Genomic DNA, 24,037 nt, shown 5'->3' with positions numbered 1-24,037 from the left:
GAGGTGGTCATTGTGATGGAGTGGTAGTGGTGAGAAAAAGATGAGAAAATACTATTCAGCTTTGGGGAAATCTGTTTGTTTTGCTTTTAGAGAATTCTATTTTCCTATTTATTTCTACTACAAAAATTTTAACTCAATATCAATACTCACAATATTAACCAACTTTTGCTATACTAAAAATACATCACAAAGTAAAAATATTAAAGTTTAACATTGCAGTAGAATCTATAAGAGCAGATATTTGCTTCATTCTGCTTACATTATTTTCTACCAAAGTAAAAAAAAATAAAATTATACAGAGGAATGGAGAAAGAAGATATGGTACATATATACAATGGAATACTACCCAGCCATAAAAAAGAACAAAATAATGCCATTTGCAGCAACACGGATGGACCGAGAGATTGTCATACTGAGTGAAGTAAGTCAGACACAGACAAATATCATATGATATTGCTTATACAAGGAATCTAAAAAAATGGTACAAATGAACCTATTTACAAAACAGAAATAGAGTCACAGATATAGAAAACAAACTTATGGTTACCAAGGGGGAAGTGGGGGGGCGGGATAAATTGGGAGATTGGGATTGACATATACACACAACTATAAATAAAACAGATAACTAATAAGAACCTACTGTATAGCACAGGGAACTCTACTCAATACTCTGTAATGACCTATATGGGAACAGAATCTAAAAAAGAGTGGATATATATATATGTATAACTGATTCACTTTGCTGTACAGCAGAAATTAACACAACATTGTAAATCAACTATACTCCAATAAAAATTAATTTAAAAAACAAAAATAAAAACAAAATTATAGTTTTAATCCTTCCTCCTGTTTTCCATCCTACATATATTTATCACGTTGTCCCTTACGACCATAACAAATGGTTAAACATGTCATTTCTATGTTATACATATAAGAAACAATAGTAGGCAAAGAAAATTGTACTTCTCAGTAGGTTATGCTGTCCTTTCTGAGGACCCTCATGATAAATTTGTCTCCGATGACAGGAATTAAAAATCAGTGAATGTCAGAAGCCAGTCTACATAGTAAAACCTGCTAACATGCATGCCGGTCCACACCAATTCCTTCTCTCTCTGCACTCGTCCTTAAAATTACAGACATTACCACAAAGCTGCCAGTGGAACAGTCCATTACAAGTTTCTTTTCTTTTTATAATCCAAATTCATTGAGGATAGAAGCTTATTTTATATTTGTATCCTATTACCAAAACATGATACAGATAATCAATGTTTGTAAAAGCCCTTCAAATCAAAGCAAATTTGATAAAATGTGTATAAACATGAAAGCTCTTATAACGTCAGATTAGAGAGATAAGGGTTCACCCAAAATGTGGGAAAGTTATCGCTGAATATACAGAAATATTTGCCTGTAACAAGCTTGCTGTTGCACACAGAGCAGAAGTATTTTGCCTCCGTCTAATCACTAAATCATGAATATAACTGCATTTTGCCGGAACTCATAACGGCAAGGTCTGGGATTCCATCTATTCTGAATTTTTCAGTTCTTTGTCAAATATTAATTCTTTTCCCTGACACTGCAAGGGAGGAAGCTCTTTTTAAAAAACCATCCCGTCTATGTTCCAGGCACACTGGATTAAGTATTTGAACCTGATAACAATCACCTCGTTATTTTTATCTCTCCACTGGAATGTGAGCTGTGAGAGAGCAGAGACCTTTTCTATTTCATTCTCTACTGTATCCATGGGACCTGGAACAGAGTAAGAGCTTAATAAACACTTTTTCAAATAATGAATCAAAGTAGAAAGGCAAGTTATCCTGTGACTAAGGGTGTGGGCCCTGATGTCAGACATTCTGGAATGATCTGACCGCTGCAAACTTGGTCATGTTACTAGTTACCAATCTTGCTTTGCCCCACTCTCTTCATCAGTAAACTGTAGAGGACAATGGTACAGTCTTCATGGGGTTGTTATGAGGACTGAATAAGTGATTCCAAGTAAAGCGCTTAGAGGGTGCTTTCCACATACTAGGCACTCAATAAATGTCGGTGCTTATTATTTTTTTAGTATTATTATAAAAAATAATAATATTTTATTATTAATAAAATAATAAATTATATTTTAATATATTATTATAAAATATAATAATTTATATTTTATAAAATTTTATATTTTATAATATATTATTATAAAAATTATAATATTGTTATATTAAATATAAGGACTTTGAAATTCAGAGACTTTTTATAGCCAAAGTCACACATCTGATAAAAGAAGAAAATTCTAATCTGAGACCTGTGCTCCTTCTACTAAACTTTTCTGACCAACCAGTATATCATGATGATGTTTATGGACAATACAGTTTCTAGAAGTCAAGTAATACATTAGCACAAAGGGAAAAGCAATTGTTTTCTTAAGAAGAAGATTCACATTGCTAGTAATTTTGTACAACTCAGGCTTAAGACTCAACCTTGAGAGAATTTCAGGGAATGAGTGCTGCCTTACCAGCATGAATTAAGTAGCTGTGCCCGTTATTCTGTAAAGCATAAGGCAGTAACACATCACTTGAGGTAAGCAGCCTCGGTCTGCAGAGGAGGCCACCACTGAATTCAGGGATACGCATGCTGTTCCTGATGGCCTTGGTGACCGGTTTTTCCTCTGGACCCTCCATGGAAAATAATCCTCTGGTAAGTTTTCTGGCCTTGCCTCATACACACATTTCACCATTTACATCTAAACCTTTGTATTACTTCCTTCATCACCTGCCAGGTCCATGCAGGCATTTTCCCTTTGGTTCACTTGGGGTATCACTTTCTCTAGGCTTCCAAAAGCTACCCTAGCAGCAAGTTTGCCCCATGGCCACGGTCTTGATATAGTGTTAAATCCATGTCCCGAGAAAGTACCCAAGACAATAAATGTCTTTTTAAGTTAAAGATTTGATTAAACACTCTTGTTAATGCTTTCTTCAATTCTTAAGGTGCAGATTTCCACTGAGTCACCCAGGAGTGATGGGAGCAATGATCCTGTACACTACACTCTACCATCAGCTGGGGGAAGATAGCTAAATACCACTGCTCATTGATACTGAGGGGTGACTTTGACACTAATGTATCTTTAAGAACCTGTTTTGTATACAGTTATCGCACAATGAATGTATTTCCCAAACTCCAGCTAAGGTATTCACATCTCTATGTCCTTAGTTGTGAGAATAATGAAAGTCGATTTTCTTCGTCACCGAACGGATACGTGATGAAAACAGAGGTGATCAATTATGTTTTAGTTCCTATTCTCATTGCCCCCAACCCTAGTTGATTCTGCTTGAAGCTGAGCTCTTTGTTTTGATTTCACTTCCTTTTTAAATAATTTATTCTGGGTGAGACATCACCATAGCTATAACTTATTGTAATATTCCCCATTTCTTATATTATACCCCATTGGATAGAAATAGATCCATCTTGCACATGAAATGGGATAATCCAATGCCAGATCTGCTGCAGTATCCACCTCCCTACCGTCAGATTAATCTTCTAAATTGTTGTGTAAACTTGGTTTCTAGTTTTATATGTTTTATGGGCATATAGTGTGTGTACACTCACATATACATTTACATATATAAATAGATGATATCGTACATATCTGTATATATGTACAAAGGATGAACTGGATGAATTTCACTAACTTAATTATGGTTGTTGCGAAGGGTAAAGTTTGGAGTTTTTTTTTTAAATATAACTTTCAAAATTGCATATGTATTATTTCAATTAATAATTTCACCATATAACTTATCACCCAAACCGAGACTTTATTGAGAGTAAAAGAGAACACTATTGACAGATATGTCAAGGAAGCGGCATAAAGGCAGGCTGTCCTGGGCAAACAAAATGTATGTGTCTTCATCCTGTTTCATCCGCACATTTTATACCTAGAAGAAAACTGGCAAAGAAAGTTGACTTAGCCCCAGGATGCACTACTTATAATTAGCAAAGTTAGCTTTCAAATGCAGCTCTTGTGTTTTCAATTACTACTTCTTACACAACATCTCGGTTGCCTGTTCCCGTCCCTATGGCCAGATGTGCTCTTTGCACACTCTTTTTCCACAAGTTGGGGTAAGACTTCTATGAGCTTCTCTTGGGACACTTATCTTTCTGTTATGGATGTCTGTGTACCTCTCTTATCTCAATTTCTAAATTACGTGTAAGTCATTTATTTCAAATACAACATCGAACCTTTCATTGTGTCTTAGTTATCTATAACTGAGTAACAAATGACCCCGAAACTTAGAGAACTGAAGCAACAAATGTTTCTCAAAATGTTTCCTTTTTGAAGAAAGTTAGCACAAGTTTGCAGGTGTTCTCACTGAGGTTTATTTCATCAGTCAAAAGCCATACCCACAAATCCCTAAAGGGCATTAATGAGTTTTTATTTAATTTAGCAATTGTATGTCAATATTCTGTTTTTCCGTGATTAAAAAACCTACAGATAGAAGTAATAGTTTTATCAACCTATTGGTTACCCCATTGATGGGTTCAGTAAATCTCTGACTCGTGCCCACTCAACTTATATAAGAATCAAAGTTTAACTCTTGAAAATTATGCTTTCAGAATAGATGAGTTCTTAGAAAACATAAGGTTTCTGTTATCAATATAACTTTGCTGATGATGAGATGTCATGGTTTCCTTTTTCTTTTGAATTTATGTTTTAATAAAGTGTACAAATGATACACAGGAATGAATGGGGGTAGAACACAATACCCATCACCTCTGTGCTAAATAATCTAACTTAAACAGATAATTGGCTGGCTTAGCAGGTTTTCTCCTTCTCTTCACAAAATCTTGTGAAATTCCTCAGTTGAAAAGAATGAATAGATTGTGTTGTTAGAAGAATAGAACTGGCTTCTGCTGAAACCTTTAAATATTTAAATATTACACTTACTGGAGTATATAGTAGTGGATTCAGCTTTCTACGTGTGGCTTCAAAATAAATAAAAATCTTTCTTTCACTTTTAACAATTTAACGTTCATCTTAAGGAGGAACCTTGTCATCTTGTTTAATCAAAGAGGCCATCAACTGAGTAATAAGTAGATGAAATAGCTAACTTACTTATCTGGAGAGAGACCATCACAGAAACGAGAAATCAAATTTCTTCACTGTCAGACTGCCTGAAGCCCATCTCTTAGTTGAGGCAGGGAGAGCATAGATAATGATAATAAACTTTGATTTTGTACCTTTTAAAAATGATACCTGGGGGGAAAAAAACCACTACAGGCTCATTTTTACAGCATCTTCTGTGCATTGGAACAACTGGTGCAAAAATTCAGTCTGGCTCTCAACCTCAATGACAATGAATGATACTGAAAGAAGTCACATATTAGGGAATTCATTTTGACAAATGGTAATGAAACACACATCTCAAAGAAGAGCGCTTTCTGCAGGACCAGTTTCCTATCTTAATTCTAGAATATGGAGATAACTAGGTACCATCATCTATAGTTTATGTAACTCATGTCTGTTTTATCATCTGATTGTTTTCTTGGGAAAGCAGCCCCAAACGTTTATTTAAGGAATTCAGAAAAATTTAAACGTACCAACTGCTTTGACATCCTTTCTGCCGGACTGCCCTTTCGTCATGTTCTAGCTCCAGAATGTATACACTCTTTAATCCAGTGTAATAAATCCTGAAATGATTTTTCTCAGCAAGACAAAAGGGACATTACTTGAAATGCTGGCATGGCATTGGGATGGCAGGGGAGGATGATGCAATTATCTAGAAGGTCTGTTTATGCCTTCTCCATTCTCTCAACCTGAGGACAAAATTATTATTCAGCCCAGTCAGCTTAAGTGTTGCAACAAGAGCGAGATTAGAAAGCACTGATTTATAAGGAGAATTATAGCTGGAATAAGAAATTCAGATAAGCAAAATGACTTAAAGGCTTTATTTTATTTGCTCTGTTTTTTAAACTCTCCTCTGCCCCTTGCTCTCTATTTAAGTTGTATAATAATTAATATTAAGACTTTCACTGTTTGCGTCTATACTCTCACCCCAAATATATAACATCGTATTCGGTTGCTGTTTCATCTGTGAAACAAGGGAATTCTGTAGGCATATAAATCCTGCTGGTGCATGATGTATATACCATAGGACACTAGGTCCCACGTCCTGGGAGGGAAATGAATGGCCTTTGAAGGGTACAATGTTGGTAGCAAATGGCGAGAGGTGGAAATCCTTACCTAGTAGTTCATATCTTTCCAACGTAAGCAAAGTTTACTGGGCTTTCCCTGAGACACATAAATTCATATTTCTTGACTTCACTTATTTTTTTTAAATACACAGTCAAATAGAGAATACCACAGGGTGGAATCCAGACAGGCAGACTGACATGTAAATCTTGCTGTTGTGAGCGTGGGTCTCTTTCCCCTCATTGCTTCTGGAACACGGTTTGCGATTCAGAATAACTTATTAGTGAGCCATGCCATATTACCAATACGACTACTTTGGATTGAGAACAGAAGTATTTTGTGTTGTCCTGAATGCAATCTGTTGAAAGAGACAGCCGGGAGAGCGGGTGTAGGGGTACATCCCACTGACACGTGCAGACTTCCTTTGCATACTAATGACCACACAAAATGTCAGCAAACAAAAGGATGGATAGGCAAGGGTTTACGATACCTGCGCACTTCAGAAACTATAATACTTCATCCTGGGAAGCTGGAAGCTGGACTCAGTCTATTGTACTACATGTATGCAAAGTAATAACTATGTGAGCCATCTGATTCTCCAGTCAAATCATATTTCCTCTACACTACAGACTATCTTTTAATCCTTTTATAAGATTATCCCCAAATCATCTGCAGTTTATTCTTCTCCTACAAAGAGGATCTGGGTCAGAGACATAGAGCCCCAGCCTCAGGAAGGCCAGCTAGCCTCCCACAGAGGGAGCGGCAAACTTAAACCATTCTTGCTATGGTTAATCATAACTAACCTACTTAAATTATTCAGCAATATCCATAATTACAAACGGAATGGTGACACTATAATCAGAAATAGTATATGTTACAATTTAAAAATACATCTGTGAAATCTATACTTATAAAATATTTTCCATTGCATTTCAAACCTATCATACTTTCCTATCAAGAGTTATAGAAAAGCTCTTTTACATTCAAGCTCTCTTTAAATAATCATTGATAACCCAAGGTTTAAGAAAATGATTCACTTGCAATAAAAACACTGTAAGATGTCACTAAAAGTATCATAAATCGAACTCATATGTTCTTAATGACAGTTTAAGTTATATGCAAACAATAACCCCAGTGCCTATTTCTCAATCTAGCTGCGAAACAGCCAGCAGAGCGTCAAGGTTTCTCTCTAGCAACCATGAAGGATGAAATCTGAAAACCACTGAATTCAAGAGAAACGAACCTCAGAGATCACTGGGTCCAACCCCCTAACGTTGCACAGAAAGGTTAAAAACGCAAAGGCCTAGAGCATTTAAATATCCCTCACTTTCAGCCACGTCAGCATCAGAAACAAAGGCAAACTCAAAGTCCCTTACTTTCTTGCAACAATGAATACATATGTTGCAAGCCATTTTGATAGGATAGCAGGTGTGCCGCTCATATTTTGATCTGATAGCAGGTACGCTGATTCATATTCCCCACTGACTAACCCAGAACGACTACGTTACATACGAATCTAAATGACAGTCATCCTGAATCACCTTGTTGGCGTACAAACCTACACTTAAAAAGAGACTTGCAAGCATGAACTAGGGTTGACATTACTCAATCTAGAACAAGGAAGCTAGCAAGTAAGAGCAGCTGATCTTGTCTCTCTCTCGTCAACCCTGAAATATCAAGGCAAGTCATCAGGCATCTTATTCGAATCAAGGCTTGTAAGTCTTATGATAAGCATGGGGGTGGGGAAACTGAGGTGAATGAAGATTCTAGAATTGAGGATGGATTCAAATCATGAAGTTTAGGATTCTGTGACGAAAAGGGGATTAAAATGTCTTTAGTTCTCCAGAAAGATGCTCTAAGGCTACAGGAAAGAGGCACTAGAAAGATCTGGAACATTAAGTCCCCTACATACAGACGCGTTCCATTCGAAGAGCGTATTCATAAGTCCAATTTGTTCGTAAGTCCAACAAAGTTAGCCTAGGTACCCAACTAACACAATCGGCTGTATAGTACTGTCCTGTAATAGGTTTATAATACTTTTCACACAAATAATACATAAAAAACAAACACAAAAAATAAAGAAAACATTTTTAATCTTACAGTACAGTACCCTGAAAAGTACAGTAGTACAGTACAACAGCTGGCATCCAGGGGCTGGCATCGAGTGAACAGGCCAGGAGAGTTCCAGACTGGAGGAGGGAGAGGAGGTGGGAGATGGTAGAGCTGAATCAGGGTCGTCCGCAATAGGAGATGGACGGCGAGCTGCAATTCCACTCACGCCTGACGCTGATGGCCCAGGTTCTGGTTCCTTGCTAGACTAAATTCTATCGACCCTCTTGAAAAAACGATCCAGTGATGTCTGGGTAGCAGCTCTTTTATTCTCGTCACAGATAACATGGTGGCACTGGATTGCGTTCTGATTGGCTGCTGCAACTTTCATGTACCATTCTACGTTCAGGTCCCGTGCCTCAAAAACGAACAGTGCCTCCTCGAATAAAGAAAAATCCCCTTGCCATTTCCCGCGCCGTGAATCTCTTTGGTTCTTCAGTTGCTTCTTCTTCCTCTTGTCTCTCTTCGTCCTTTCTCTGGGCCCCCAATTCCTGGAGCTTCTTAGCACTACCAGCTACATCACCGTTGCTTTTACACTTGCTTCTGGACATCCTGGGCTTGCAATTAAGATACTGTATACAGTACTGTAACATACACAAAGGCACACCACTTGTAGACTGCGTACCACTTGTACACACGTGACAACGTACGCCAGACACGTGAACTAACTTACATGACTGGATGTGGGAACACATGTTCCCATCTTTGAAAGTTCACAACTTGAAGGTTCGTATATAGGGGACATACTGTAACATTAATTGAGGACCTACTACATGTCAGATATTACACTGGACTGTTTACATTAAAATATTTCCTTGACTTTTCACAACAATCCGAGGAGGTAGATTTTTTTTCTGACTATGTGAGTTTAAGTTCCTTTGGGAAGGTCCCACATGGAACAGAAGTTCAATACATATTCGTCAGCATGTAGGAAAGATTTATATGCAAAACCTAATGAGCTCAAAGCAGCTACTCCTGTAGAACAGTGATGAAATGCACGATTTCTAGAGCCAGACAACTTGGGTCTGATGCTGGCTCACCAGCTGTTTGATGGTGAAGTTACTCCCTCTAAGCGTTAGTTTCCTTGTCTGTAAGATGCGACTGATAGAGCTGGTGTGAAAGTTAAATGAAGTAATGGGTACAAATCTTGCACTGCGCCAGGCACACAGCAAGATCTCAGCCCTCAGCTATAGCTGGTATTATACACGTCACCAGCAGAGGGCGCAATATACCTATAAAAGCAGGGCTCTTAAAAGCATCACAAAGGGCAAAAAGAAACATTACATTGCAGGGAAAGACTTATTTCCTCTTGGCGAAAAATTCTGTGGCTCTGAGCAAAGAGTCTGAATGCTGGGCCAACGTAAGGAGAGCCCCCCAAAACCAGAACAAGATCTGGAAACTAGAGAATCCAAGAATGGAAACACCGGTGCTTGCGAAGGCCAGGGACCCCAACAGCAGAACCTAAACAGTCCCAGAGCAAGCCGGCTGGGAAGGACTGCCTGAGAATCTCCTCAGCTTATCCCAAACGTCCCACGTGGAGGGACACTGAAGGGCTGAGGGAGGTGGGCACATCATAATAATAGCTAGCATAAACTCTGCAATCCCTACAAAAATTTTATGGGTTACAAGGAAACTGAGACACAAGGGGTTAAGTAACTTTCTTAAGGTCTCCAACTGGCGAGGCCAAGATTCTTACCCATTGTGTGTTTCTGGAGAAAAGCCTCCAACGACCCAAGTGTGTCTGCAACAACAGGTGGGTTTGAGCTTTTTCTTTCTTTATGCATCCTTCATTTAGGCCACACGCACCATCTTAGGGCACAGATGCTCTGCTCAGCCCCAGGGGAAGAGCATCTTGGCCACCACAGGACTTGGTCATGTCTACGAGAAGGGGAGTGTTCCACAGAAGACAGATCAGGTTGTTACAATGTTCCGAGTCAAGTTTCTTCACGTTCCGAGAGATACAGGAGGTCATTCTCTATCCACACCACATGCTTTGTCCCTCTCAAAAACACTCAAGTGTTTCTGTTTACTGTTTTCTCATGGTTGTGCTTTGGAGTCATGTTGAGAAAGTTCTTCAATGTAAACAAGAGAAAGTTTTTCTGATGTTTATATCATTGAGGTTTCAAAGAAGCAGAAACACTATGAGATACATAAATAATTATTTTGTGTTCGAGCACCCTACTATTATTGTATTATTGTCAATTCCTCCCTTTACCTCTGTTAACTTTTGACTTATATATTTAAGTGCTCCCACATTAGGTGAATGTACGTTAAAAAATGTTATATCCTCTTCTTGTGTTGATCCCTTTATTATTATCTAAATAATGCTTTTTAAATAGGAATCTGACTTCACAGACTTGTGGGAGCTGGTTCACCAGTATCTGTGAAGTGCTACCCTCATCTCTGATGCTAGAATTAAGTCTGGAAGAAAGAGCAAGAATATACTGGAAGCACAAACACAAGCAAAGCCCACGACAATCAACAGAAATCTGTGACTTGTTGCCTTGGAACTTGGTAGAACTGCAGAAGGTGGGACATGTGAAATCTTCACCTCTGATCTAGAGAAACCGAATAAGCCTCCAGAGAAAGGTGGGACAGTTGCAGGCCTGGTGGTTGCCTCCCAGCAACAAAATGAGTCATCAAATAAGCAACAGTGTGTGTGGAACAGCTGTTGCTACATCTTGGCTTTCCAAATATCCCAGAAGACTCTCTCACGCGGCCCACCCTAACTAGTAAGTGTAGGAAAGAGAGCTCTGGGAAATGGTCCAACCCAGCCACACTGACACGATACAAAATGACCACAATCAACCCTTTTTCAACTTGGCATCCATGCACATCTTAGTAAATCATACTTAACCTCCAATAACCGTAGCAAAGCCACGCCTCCACCTAACAAGACACAGTAACATCCCAAGTACGGCCAAAAGCAAGCTAACGTGGAGATACAGGTCCAGGAAGGCAGCGTGAGGAGTCCTGTGGACTGGCTCTCTGGTCAATCAACTATGGTTGGTAAACATTACCAAAAACAAATGTTTAAGTCTCGGAAACTGTCCTAAGGACATATACCAAACAAAGAAAACTTTATTCAAGAAGGTCTATTACATCTTGGTAGGAACAGTAAGGATCTGGGGCACTTGAGCCATGACCTGCTCAACCCCAACCACAGCTCAGCGAATGGAAGAAGCATTTCAGGAGGGTGTGACCAACAAGAGGGACCTCCCCCAGCCCTCAGCTCAAGGGCTGCGTATCTCCCCAGGAGCCACTAGTATTTCGCATCACCCCACGGCCTGGGCCAGACAGACTAGATTCCAGAGCAGTGCAGACAAGGGCCGGGGGCTCTCCAAGCAGCCCCCACTGTTAGGCAGAGGCTCTAGGCCAGGTACAGCTGGCTGAGAATACTGGGGTCCGCATCATCGCACCCCAGCTCATTCGGTAGATAGAGGCTTCACGCCAGGAGAGGCAAGCCAGAAACACCAGAAGCTACCCATCCTGTTCAGTGCCCTGCCCCTAATGAAGGGGGTCACACCAAAAGAAGTGGGTCCCAGTCCCAGCTCTGGGATTGACAATGGCCCCGAGTTTTGTACAGAGAAGAGGCAGGACATACAAACAGAGTCCACCGAAGGTCCCTCCAAAGGAAATGACTTTATGACAAAGGATGGGATGGTTCAAGACGAAGGGGGCTTTGAAAACAATGGAAATTTAAGTGGTAAGCAATTAGTAGGAGGCTGATTGCTCCATTAGAGCCGGAAGCTAAGCCCCAGGACAGCTAGTTTACCGTTAAAAAGAACATGGAAAGTAGGAACAAGATGTTTTATAATTCCGCAAATGGTAGCTTTGGCAGAAACATCTAGGACATCTAAGACAAATCCGTATCTACAGGACAAGTGTCTGCTCAGTAAGAACAAAACACTGCCCTTCCGTCGTGGAAGCCGTCCTATGCAATCAACCTGCTACCATGTAGCCTGCTGACACCCCCAGGGAATGGTGACATGTCAGGGTTCGGTGTTGATGTCATTTGCTGACACAACGTAGCAGCAACTGTCATCAGACTGGCCTTGGTGAATGGAAACGTGTAATCTCACCCTGCCACAGTGGTCGCTTTGTCTGTGAGCCCATTAGACAATGGGGTAGGAGGCTGACTGAACCATTCCATCCTCTAGTTATTGAAACCCTTCTGTCTTGAGGTCACACTTGGTGAGCATTCTCACAGGACACAAATATCTCCATATTCTATGTCCCTCTGACCATCTGGCCAAAAACTCGGCCACAGTCTATGAATTGCTATAAACCCATACTTTCCGACCATCTCTTCTTTCAAACTAATTGAACCACTAGGCAAACGCCCTGGAGTTCCGTCCACTGGACAGAGTGGGGTGGTGGTGCTGCAGCCATCCATCTGTGGGTGGTTCCTACATTTTCCACCTTCAGGCAATGGACCATAGAGAACTCCCCAAGTGGCCTCAGGGACAGGTTGAGGAAGAGAAAACAACGTCGCGGAAGTAAGAGTCATCTGGTCAACCTTCTCATACAACTTCCCTGTGTCTTCAGGACCTGGTTCTACTTGGTGACACAGTGCTGGTGTGCGTGCCGGACTTCATGGCATAGTGAGTCAGAACACACCTAGCTCAGGAAGGATCGCTCAGGTCACATGGTAACACAGCATGCCATGGTCAAGGTTTCAGTTCCTCTAAGGTCCAGTAGCAAGTCAGAAACTGTTCCCAAAAGAAGGTGGTAGTCTTTTTGCAAAGAATGGCCGAGCTTTGCCTCAACATCCTAAGCGCTGTGTGTGGCACTTTTACGGGGCCTGCTGAAGCCTCCACGCAGCCTCCCTCTCTGTCCCTGGCACTTCGAGCATCATCAGATTTGCTGCGTCACGTGGTCCGCGTGGTAGAGCCGCTTGCACAGAGCCTGCTCTTGCCCTGAGCCTCACTCAAAGCTGGCCACTTACTGGGTCGCTCCATAAATGGGTCAGAGTAACATTCACAAATGCGTCCTGTGTTGTTCTCAGAATCCAAAAATGCCTACTTAGGTACTGCGCCTTTTCCTCGGCGGCTGGATGGGTCAGATGCAGTAACTTGCCCTTCACCTTGAAAGGGCTATCTCAGCGTCCCCCTGTACAACTGGATACCTAGAAACTTCTCCAAGCTAGAAGACCACTTAACTTTGGTGTGATTTACTTCTCACCATCATGCGTGTATCTTACCAATGTGTTTAGAGTAGTTGCTACTTACGGCACACCCAGGCCCAAGCAGAACTATGTAAACATAGTAATGGATGAGCGTAATGTCCTATGGAAGGAAACTGAAGGACATCCCTGTGGTACAGATTCCAACATAGGTCCTGAGAAGTTCGTATATCCCCAAAGTAGGGCAGTGAAAGTGTATTGTTGGCCCTGCCAGCGGAAAATATCCTATTTTTTTGTGCTCTTTGTGGAGGTGAGTAGCTACCTACCAGGTAAACCACAAACACTCCAACCTCTACGTTCTTGATGGTGACACTGATGCCTATTAATCCCTTCAGGAATACGGCATTTCTCTCGGTTCACAATTTTGGTAGATAGGGGCAATTCTAGTGAATTTCCTCACTTCACAGACCAGGGAACCAGTCTCTGAGTATGTCTACTCCAATTACACATTTCAGTACTGGATAAGTAACCACAGAATAGGTTTGGGGACCTATTGGATCCACTGATCACCTAACCTCCACAGGCTCCTACTCTGACCACTGAGCCACAGTGACATTTTAGATCTCCAGGAATTAATCTGATTTCAGAGCCGGTGTCCAGTAATCCATAAAACTACACAAAAAACCTGGTCAATGCCTATAGGTCCCATTGAGGAAGGCTGGGAGGGTGACTGACACTGTAAATTTGGGGCAATATAGCAAGGTCTTTCCCCAAGAGGACCCAACTTCCCCTTTATTCAAAGGGTTCAGGGTCTGTAGACCAGTTCAAGTATGGGAAATGGTTATGAGACCGTGACAATTCTCTTGAATCAAATTCTCTATCAATATAAGCAGAAAAATAATGTCTAAAGTAAAACTTCATTATTACCTATAGTTGCTTTTTGTTATGTTTAAAGTCACCACAAACACTGAATTAGCAAATACTAAACTACTGCTCCTAGGGAGAATACAGAGTTAGAGTCCTGTCAGCCTCTGGTTACGTTTTCATCAACCTCTCAACACAGAGCCTTGTTATATATGTGTTTCTGTTTAAAGACACCTTATTTATATATTTTATTCATTAAAATTGAACTCACGGCCAAGAGCATAACTCATACCAACAAAGAAGGCAGAGAGGGCTTCCCTGGTGGCGCAGTGGTTGGGAGTCCGCCTGCCGATGCAGGGGACACGGGTTTGTGCCCCGGTCCGGGAAGATCCCACATGCCGCGAGCGGCTGGGCCCGTGAGCCATGGCCGCTGAGCCTGCGTGTCTGGAGCCTGTGCTCCACAACGGGAGAGGCCATGGCAGTGGGAGGCCCGCGTACCGAAAAAAAAAAAAAAAAAAGAAGGCAGAGAGTTGCCTTGTTCGCTGCAGCTGTTGTGTGAGCGTCCTCTGTGTATGCATATGTCCGTGAGTGGCTGCAAAATGCTGCTAGTGTTGCTTCTGAGGTGACGAAAGTATTTTAGCAAGTAGGCAAATGTGCAAATGCAAAATCTGTAACTGACAAGGACTGACAACTTTAGTTCTAGGGAACGCCATGATCAATCTCTCAGCCAATGCCAACAAGCTCTGTGAGGCAGATCATTTTGATCGTGGCTTTGGCTCTGCTGCCGGTTATGATAAGCCCGTCTACTAGTCTTTGACAGTGAGGTGCCTCCACTTGTCCTCTGCCACCATGGAATCCTGCCATCCCCATTACGTTTCAAGATCCTGGTTTGATGGCAGCAGCTCCCACTGTAATTTCTGGCCTGCAGAAAAGAATCATCACAGAACTCTTGAAAAATATATCTATCAAAGCCATGTGGAAGGGAAGGTCCCCTGGACCCTCACAGAGTGGTGACCAGGTCTTACATGATAAATCCATTCTACCTTTCCCATTTTCCTAAGTCTTTGGATACCGTTCTCTGCAATGCACCAGGAGATTCTGGTGTTTCGATGTTATTTAGGGTAGGCTACCTTTGAGTCCATGTTTCGGTCAACCAACCAAGTGAAGAGAGCAATTCTTAGCCCCTCAAGCTAAAATATTGATTTGGGAATTTTCCTTACGAAGCTTATGTCTGGTACATTCTTCCTGTTCCAATTTTATACTCCTTCTACCTTGATCGTACACCCTGAAGTTCCTTTCCCTAACATGTTCCCTGGGTTCAGCACTATAAATTGGAAAAATCATGCGATTATTTTAGTGTGTATTATATCCCTCACAGGTCACACTTTTACCACACCCACCTGGGTCCTGCTGAGACTTGAGGCTGCTAATATAGATCTAGAAACCAGAAGAGTCTGTGGAATGATGTCCTGAACAGCAGTATCAGTGTCTTACAAGTCAACCAACTCAGACGAAGCTTTCATAGGTTCCTCAGACGTGGATGCTTCAACTTGCCACAAAAGTTTGACAAAATTTAGGGGCTCAAGATTCTGGCATCATTTAGTATCTACCCCTATGTCCCTACCCCAATTTTCACAATCCCATTCCTTCCCAACCAATGCCTTAACTTTAATAAAAGAGAGCCTATGAGTTTGGGAAATCATCTGCATTGCAATTCAGTCACCCTCAAGATCAGATCTGAGGTTTGATTTCCAGAAATCTCAGCGCTGTAACTATGGGACATAAGTATTTCTTTCAGGGAAGTCAAAGAAGCCTTCAGATCCTTTGTGCAGATTTTGATCTGGGAATTTAAACCCTTATGCGTGTCACACATTTTCCCCAAGTTCTCCAGCACAGTTATAAGCAACCAATGCCACTGTCCTCCTATTTTTAATGAAAGCTTCTATGATAGCAAATAATTGGTCACCTGGCGCCTTGCCTTCTACAGTTGCTTGATTACAAGTATCTAAAGCTGATAATTTATGTGACTGTTTTACTGTTGCATGGTACAGCCTACCGGTATCCTTTTAACCACTGGAAACAGCGTCATTAATACCTTTAGAACCTATCCGATCAAAGAACCAATTCCAGAAAACCCAGAACCGATTCATTCTTAAGATTCTGTCCTTCTAGAACCATTTATGGTACCAAATTAGTATCATTCAGGATTTTATTAGAGGCAAAACCACTAGGGCCAATACATAGGTAAGTTTATAAATATAATCATATGAAGCGATTTATTACAAAAATTTGGCCTTATGGAATTCTGGGAGCTGAGTAAGTACTTGTCTTTGCATCTGATTCTGGCGCTTGAAGCCCACAGGGCAAACAGTTGGGAAGGAAAGATAGACAAATGTGGTGGAGAGCAAAAGCAAGCTGAAACTCATGAACCGGAGCCCACAGGGACCATGGGAAACCCTTGTCAGTTCTTCATGCTTGTGTGACCTTGGTGATGAGGGCGTCCTACAGAGACTAGGGCCCTTCCTCGTGCAGCCAGGCACACACACTTGGCCCAGGAGTCAGAGACGCTGAAGTCGGATCTAGCAGAAGGTGGAACGCTGCCAGCCCACTACCACCAATGAGGTGACACGGCAGCTCAGTGGCACGTGGGAGATACAAAATGGCTGCCACTCACTTCCCGCCTCCAAATCTCCCACAAGAATCCCTCCTGATCGCATCCTAACCAGCTGGTTCCATTACGAAGGGAGTGGGAAGGATAAAACGGGCACTTCCAGAAGGGAGACGTGAAAAAGGAACAAGAAGGATGCAAAAGAAGATACTGGACCTCTAGCATTGATTCAAAGTAGTCTCTACACGGAGTAAATATGACCTGATGGGAACAGTAAAGAAATGTCTGCACTCTGCATACGTTCCAAATATATTTCTAACCGGCTAGAGTGAGACTGAGTTCTCTCAGGTGATGAGCTGGATCTATATGCCTTGGCCAGCCTTGAGAGTTTTTAATAGCAAATTTATAATTAGAGGACAAAATGCTCTTCTATAAAGTGCCCCTGCATGCATACCCTCCGAGGAATTTCTTCAGGCAGAGCACTAGCTTGGTGCAAAACCTTCAGCACTTCCAGACAATTTCATGCCTGTACTAGTAATCTTGCTAGGATTAGGATTCATGCAATAGTGAGGAAACCGAGTTAAAGAAATTGGTCTACAAAGTTGTTAACACTAGGCTAAAACTGCCCTGATCATTCTAGGACTTGGAACACAAAGAGAGTTGCTGACAGATAAAGGGACGTGGAGTTTCCAAAACAGCAGTTCCCAGCATAGTGCTTTGATCCATTTTCAGTATGTCCTAACCAATTCTGAAGAGAGAGTCTTAGGATCATAATGGTAAGGAAAGAGGTTAAGGAGCAAATTTTATTACCTGCAAAGTCACAGAAGCAAACGTAATTTAGGCATGTTACTTACAAAATGTAAAGTTCAGGGTCCAAAGATTTTATAACATAAGCCTGGCTCAAAGACTAGAAATACTGACGAAGGAGAGAGAAAACAGCAAATGAGAAAATACACAGTACATTTGTCAGCTCATTTCGATGAACCCTAAGATGTGACAATAGAAATGACATTTTCCATTCATGGGTAGTTAAGTTCCCTCATGTCTAGATGCAGAGAGAACAATGCCAATTTGATGGGATACCTTTAAAGCCACTTAAGGAATGAGGTGTGGGTCTCATTCATCTTTCATTCTGAGTTTAGCATGCAGATACAACACAGGTACTAGCACTTGTATAGCTAACCTTCCCAACTACTTAACACATCCACTTGGTCAATGGTTGCCCAACAGACTGTATGCGCATCAAAGTGATTTAAAAGAGTATTTAAGCCAAGTTGTCCTTCCCTCTCATCATCCTGGAGCACCTTGTTAAACATCGGGTAACAGCAAAAGAGCATTTAACAATCTGCTTCACACACACCTCTTTTCCAGCCAAACTGCACCTATAACGTTAAAACAGAACCTCTTTGGATTCTCAGCAAACACGAACTAAATATCTTATGATTGCCAAAATTGGCAATTTTTTCCTGAAATCTCTCACGACAGAGTAACAAATTGTTCCCTTAATCCACTCCACTGGATTTTTATTATTAAAAAAAATAAACAGTATTTTCCCTGTTTGGTCACTAACTAGACTTACACTCAGCCTCTTCAAAATGGCTTGTAAATAGCCAAAAGCACAAGTCTTCCATAAGGAAACTACATACATGCTGAAAGGAAAATCATTATAATTTCTTTAGAGTGTGCTCCTCCCCTAAACCATTTCCAACCTCAAGGATCAATGGAATTACGGTTCAGTGGAACAAAATGATTATGCAAAACACCTCTTTAGGGCTTCAAGTTGTTTCCCTTTGTACCATTATACATATTTGTGACAAAATAGAGCCATAGCAGTCTGCTTCTGAAAATTCAAGGCTCTGAGACTTCATTTGCAATAGCTCTGTTATGTCCATGTGTCAGCCTGAGCGTTTAACCTGCCCATGTCTCTACTCCGTCTCCTTTATATACAGAGAAGCAAGCAGCAATCTCAGAGGAATTTAAAAGATATCTTTTGACGTGAGAGTTGGACATCCAAAAAAACCGGAATACACATTCTTTTCAAGTGCACATGGAACATTCTCTAGGACTGACCACGTACCAGGGCACAAAACAAGCCTCAACAAATTTAAGTGTATAGAAATTATCTCAAGCATCTTTTCTGACCACAATGGCATGAAACTAGAAAATAACCACAGAAAAAGAAATGAGGAAAAAAAAGAAAACATTACATGGAGACTAAACAACATGCTACTAAAAAACCAATGGGTCAACAATGAAATCAAAGAGGAAATTTAAAAATACCTTGAGACAAATGACAATGAAAACACAACCATACAAAACCTTTGGGATGCAGCAAAAGCAGTTCTTAGAGGTAAGTTCATAGTGATACAGGCCTTCCTCAAAAAACAAGAAAAATCTCAAATAAACAAACTAGCCTGCCACTTGAAGTGATGGTTGGAGCTTACGGTAACAAAATTACAAATTTCAAGTAAGAGGTTTGGTCAGTTAAAACACTCTTTTTAAACCTTAAGATGTGGTCTGAGTGACCAGCAAACATACCTGAAGTGGAGGATAGTGGTTGAGGTCTGGCCTAGCCCACTGGCTGCGTGCTAGTGGAGTGAGTGGCATTTGTGAGTACAGCACTCTAAGAATCCACCTTTCTTGTTTTCCAACTCATTCCGAGGGAATCTTGCAGAGACATCTACAAGAGAAAGGGAAAGACAAATAAGTATTGTTTTAATATCAAGGTATTTTAAGAAACCGCAAACTCCAGGCCTACCTTGAGGCTAGTGGGGATAGGGACATCCTTCCCCTCAGGTAAAAATTTCATCAGGGAAAAACAACAGGGACCACACAAGGAAAGAGAGAGTGACATCAGAGCTGAGACACCCTGAGAGCAGCACGTGGTTCAGATCAGCACCCCCATCAGAGTCACATGGACAGCCGGTAAGAACACCAGTGATCAAGAATACAAATGTCCAGGCTTCCCTGGTGGCGCAGTGGTTGAGAGTCCGCCTGCCGATGCAGGGGACACGGGTTCGTGCCCCGGTCCGGGAAGATCCCACATGCCGCGGAGCAGCTGCGCCCATAAGCCATGGCTGCTGAGCCTGCACATCCAGAGCCTGTGCTCCGCAACGGGAGAGGCCACAACAGTGAGAGGCCCGCGTACTGCAAAAAAAAAAAGAATACAAATGTCCAATACCATTTTCAGACGGATAATTTTAAAGGCTACAAAGGAGAATAGATGGAACATTCAGGATTCCACAGATGAAGTGATGATGATGATGATGGTGATATTAATAATAATTACTGATACTTAGAAAATTCTTCAAATTTGTCAAGAACTACTCTAAATAGTTTACATAGGTCATCTTATTTAATACTCAAGCCATCCCTATGAGGTAGGGACGATTATTATCTTTTTTTTTTTAAGATGAGGAAACTGAGGGGTAGTAGGCTAAATTATTTACCAATGTTTCACAGCAAAAAAAAAAAAAAAATCACTGTGCTGAGCTTGAGCTTGGAAAAGACCTATCCTAGATGCAGTCTGTGCTCCAATCACTACAGAATCCCTGGCAGGGAAGAGGGGAGGCTTGGGTTTCTACTTCCAGGGCCTCCACTGTCAGTGTTCAAACACTCTTTTTGATATCATTGCGTATTGTTACTTAGCTAGATCTCCTTGACAGTATTTCCCCAGGCTTCTGTGAGACCTAAGATAACACAGGAGGGGTAACAGAAAATATAACTTAATCACGGTCGTCAACAATAGTATTGGCTATTCTTTCATTTTTTCATTCATTCATTCACAGGATACCCACCCTTTTTCCATTTTACCCTCGTTGTGCCCGGAATGCTAACTATATAATCCACAAGCACTTTCAGGCCCAAATGCCCATCTCCTTTTCCAGAAGAAGCCATGTTCTCATCAGCTCATCATAGTACATGCCTTTGATACATGCCTCTTAACTGCTAACTCAGTTCAAACAGGAAAAGCTCAGAGTGCCTCTGCTACTGCAATATAGCTTTAATTCTCCGTGCTCATAGTGAGAATATTTCAATACAAAAATAAAAGGCACAGTGTTACTGGAACGAATGTGTTGATAATTAGTATTTAAGAAAATGTTTTTTCCATAGCATCGCCGGAGGTCTGAGTCATGCAAACACACATCCTCAAGAAGGTTTTGAATTTTCTTCACATATTTCAAATAACATATGAATAAATATCAGGTTTAAAGAATAAAAAGTACAATACTCTAAGTGAACTGACAGTCCTGCAAATGTTAAATGACACTCAGACGTGTTTATACGTAAAATACATTCATAAAGAGCTAAGCTAAAGGTAACTGTTTACCTTTTTCATCAGTATACTCAGATTCCAGCACAGCTCCAGCCCCTAAAATTCACTGCTCAGTATTCAAAATGAGTATAGTTATAAACATGCTCATTTTTTATGCTGTTTTATCAGCGGGTAACTTGGTTGATCTGAAACGGAAAGAAATCTACAGTCTGCCTCATTTTTCTTCACGCCACCTAATTCTGAAGACGCAGAGTAAATTAAAGTAGTCACTCAGTGACGCATATCTAAAATCCTCAAGGTTCATCCTGGGCACCTACTTTCTGAGAGATTGACTGACTATCCTCTGGGCTCCACGATCATTAAAATGTACTGGAGCCTTGAATCCACTGAAGTGCTTTAAAATTCAGCGGGTATAACCCTTCCTGCAAGTGTTCCATTGCTTTTTCTCCAAAGCATAAACTCTCTGGGGACCTGACACAAAGTACCTGTTCCACACTTCAGAAAGGGAGTACCAGTTGCCAGACTTGAAATTGCTGCTGGGATTACAACAAACTCCCAAACCACCACACAGCAGAAACAAACAGCTAGTCTCAAATGTTCAAAGAGCGAGATGAGATCGAAGAGACTGAAACTTTTACGCTGCCGAAGGCTCTGCGGCAACTGTTGGGTAATGTTGAGACTCGAAATGAAGGGGTTTTAGCTCTAAGAATGAACTGGGGAGGAAGGTGAGCAAGTAGGACAAGGAAAATGAGATGGCTGATCATTTTAGAAAGTTTCGCTCACAGATTTAACCAATAATTCGTTCTTTATTATAGCATGTCTTACATATTGCCATGTGGTTTAGTTATGCCATACAGTTCTGTCATGTTTATATTCAAAATAGGCTGTAACGTGCATGGAGATGGCCACTCCCAACTATGTTTATTCATCTTTGTATACCTACAGGTCCCAAGGAGGCTATGCATTTGACACTTAAACTGAGAAAAACGTAAGTCATCATCCTAAACATAGCAAGGCTAGAATTGAGTAATGTGCCGTATCAGAAAACGGCCAGATGTCTATTTTTAAAATTGCAAACTCATATATTTCTGTCATTCTATAGGGACTAATCATTGGAGGTTATTACAGGGGAGGCCTTGAAAGGAATTTTTGCCCATCCTCTGCCCTTCAAGGAAGCATTCAGCACTACCCCAAACAAATGAGAATTTCTTCTCTGTCTGCAGAACTCCAGGGAAGTGTAAGGCACCGTCCTCTTCAGTAAATCATGCCACGGATCATATTACCCTGTATTAAATTTGCATGTATGAACTGATTGACTAACTGGCAATCTGGCAATGGGAGAATTTAATCTTAAATTTATTAAAAAGGCAGCAGACCGAAGTTACTACCGAAAGCTAAAAGTCTTCTGCGTATGTTTAAAAATTCAGTCAAAACTTTAAAAAGTTAATAGGAAAAGTCCGAGACTCCCTCTACGGATTGTTTGAGGGTTGTTATTACAACGCTTGAAAATCAGGTAGAGTGTAGAAAAATTAAAGCCTGGTTCGGGTCCATTAATTATAATGCAATGCCTCAGTCAACCAACAGGTTGGCCTTAAATCAATACTCAATTAAATACTTCCTGCAGTTCTAGCCATTAATTGCTCTGCAGCTTAGAAAATAACATTCTAACTGCTTGTAGAAAGGTAATCAGAATTGGTGTGTGAAACTTAAACTTGGTTCCTTTGTGATTATCTTTCCTCAAAAAGGAGATTTAATTTCTTCAGTGACTTATCGTCCATACCTTTCAAATCTACTCAGAACTACTGAAAACTGAATACAGTAACCAGCAATAGTTTTTGTTGTTGTGGAATAATACATTTATCTTACAAAGTGAACATAGCAAAATAGCATTCTCAATCTTCATAACGAAAAGTATCATTATTTCTACATTAGATCTTTACTTGGGGATGTACAGAACTCCTGCTGCCTATACACCATTGGATGGAAAATGTTTAAGGGGTACATCTAGTTGCTGCTGTCAAGGGAACATTTAATCTTTAAATAGGAAATGTTATCTTGCTTCTGCAATGAGGAATCACCTTTCAGCTCAACTGGAAGCACAAAGCAAGTCCTCCTGACTAAGGTGATTTACGATGACCCTCCCACTGATGTATCCTCCAGAAGGCTGATTGTATAGCAGGACAAATACAGAAACAGTGAAGGGAGAGGTGGGATTCAGGAGGTTCGCTTTAGACAGAGCTGCAGAACCTAGAAACACACAGAAATCATCACCATGGCCAACTAATGAGGACGAGACAACATAACTGAGAGAAACAACACAAATATAAACACCTGGCAGGCTGGGAATACCAAGTGTTTGCAAATGTGATGACTAAGAATTTAGGAAGTAAGGGTTGAAAATGAAGTCATATCTCAGCCCTACACAGGCTGGGGCAAGATATCCAGGGAGTGAGAAGAGCTGCAGAACGACGGCAATGCAGACAGAAAAGGAGAAGCCCCTGGAAGAGGAGCCCTTTGCCGTCCCTCACATATTCAAGATTTAGTGTAGATGGTTTACAAGTGTGTGGTATACAGTTTTGTTTTTTGGTTTTTATTTTTGCGGTACGCGGGCCTCTCACTGTTGCGGCCTCTCCCGTTGCGGAGCACAGGCTCCGGACGCGCAGGCTCAGCGGCCATGGCTCACGGGCCCAGCCCCTCCGCGGCATGTGGGATCTTCCCGGACCTGGGCATCGGCAGGCGGACCCTCAACCACTGCGCCACCAGGGAAGCCCCCAGTGCTTTTTTAATAGCAAGTTGGATACTTATGCATTATGATTCAGATGTGCAGAAGCACAACTCTCCGTATTTCTCCCCACTGCATTCAACTTGTTCTCGGAGCTTCCT

The 24,037-nt window shown here is 41.2% G+C and overlaps 1 long non-coding RNA gene across 1 annotated transcript in view; it reads right to left on the bottom strand.

Moving 5' to 3' along the window:
• Positions 1–24,037, bottom strand: part of LOC307185711 — a 120,878-nt gene that overhangs the window by 96,291 nt on the left and 550 nt on the right. Inside the window, exon 2 of the long non-coding RNA XR_013828155.1 lies at positions 19,417–19,558. This is a non-coding gene — a long non-coding RNA (uncharacterized lncRNA). The remainder of the gene's footprint in view (positions 1–19,416; positions 19,559–24,037) is intronic.

The sequence above is a fragment of the Stenella coeruleoalba genome (genome assembly GCF_951394435.1).
Source record: "Stenella coeruleoalba genome assembly, chromosome: 4".
Taxonomy (NCBI): Eukaryota; Metazoa; Chordata; class Mammalia; order Artiodactyla; family Delphinidae; genus Stenella; species Stenella coeruleoalba.
Note: the sequence above shows the minus strand (reverse complement) of the source record. Positions and strands in the feature narration are given on the sequence as shown.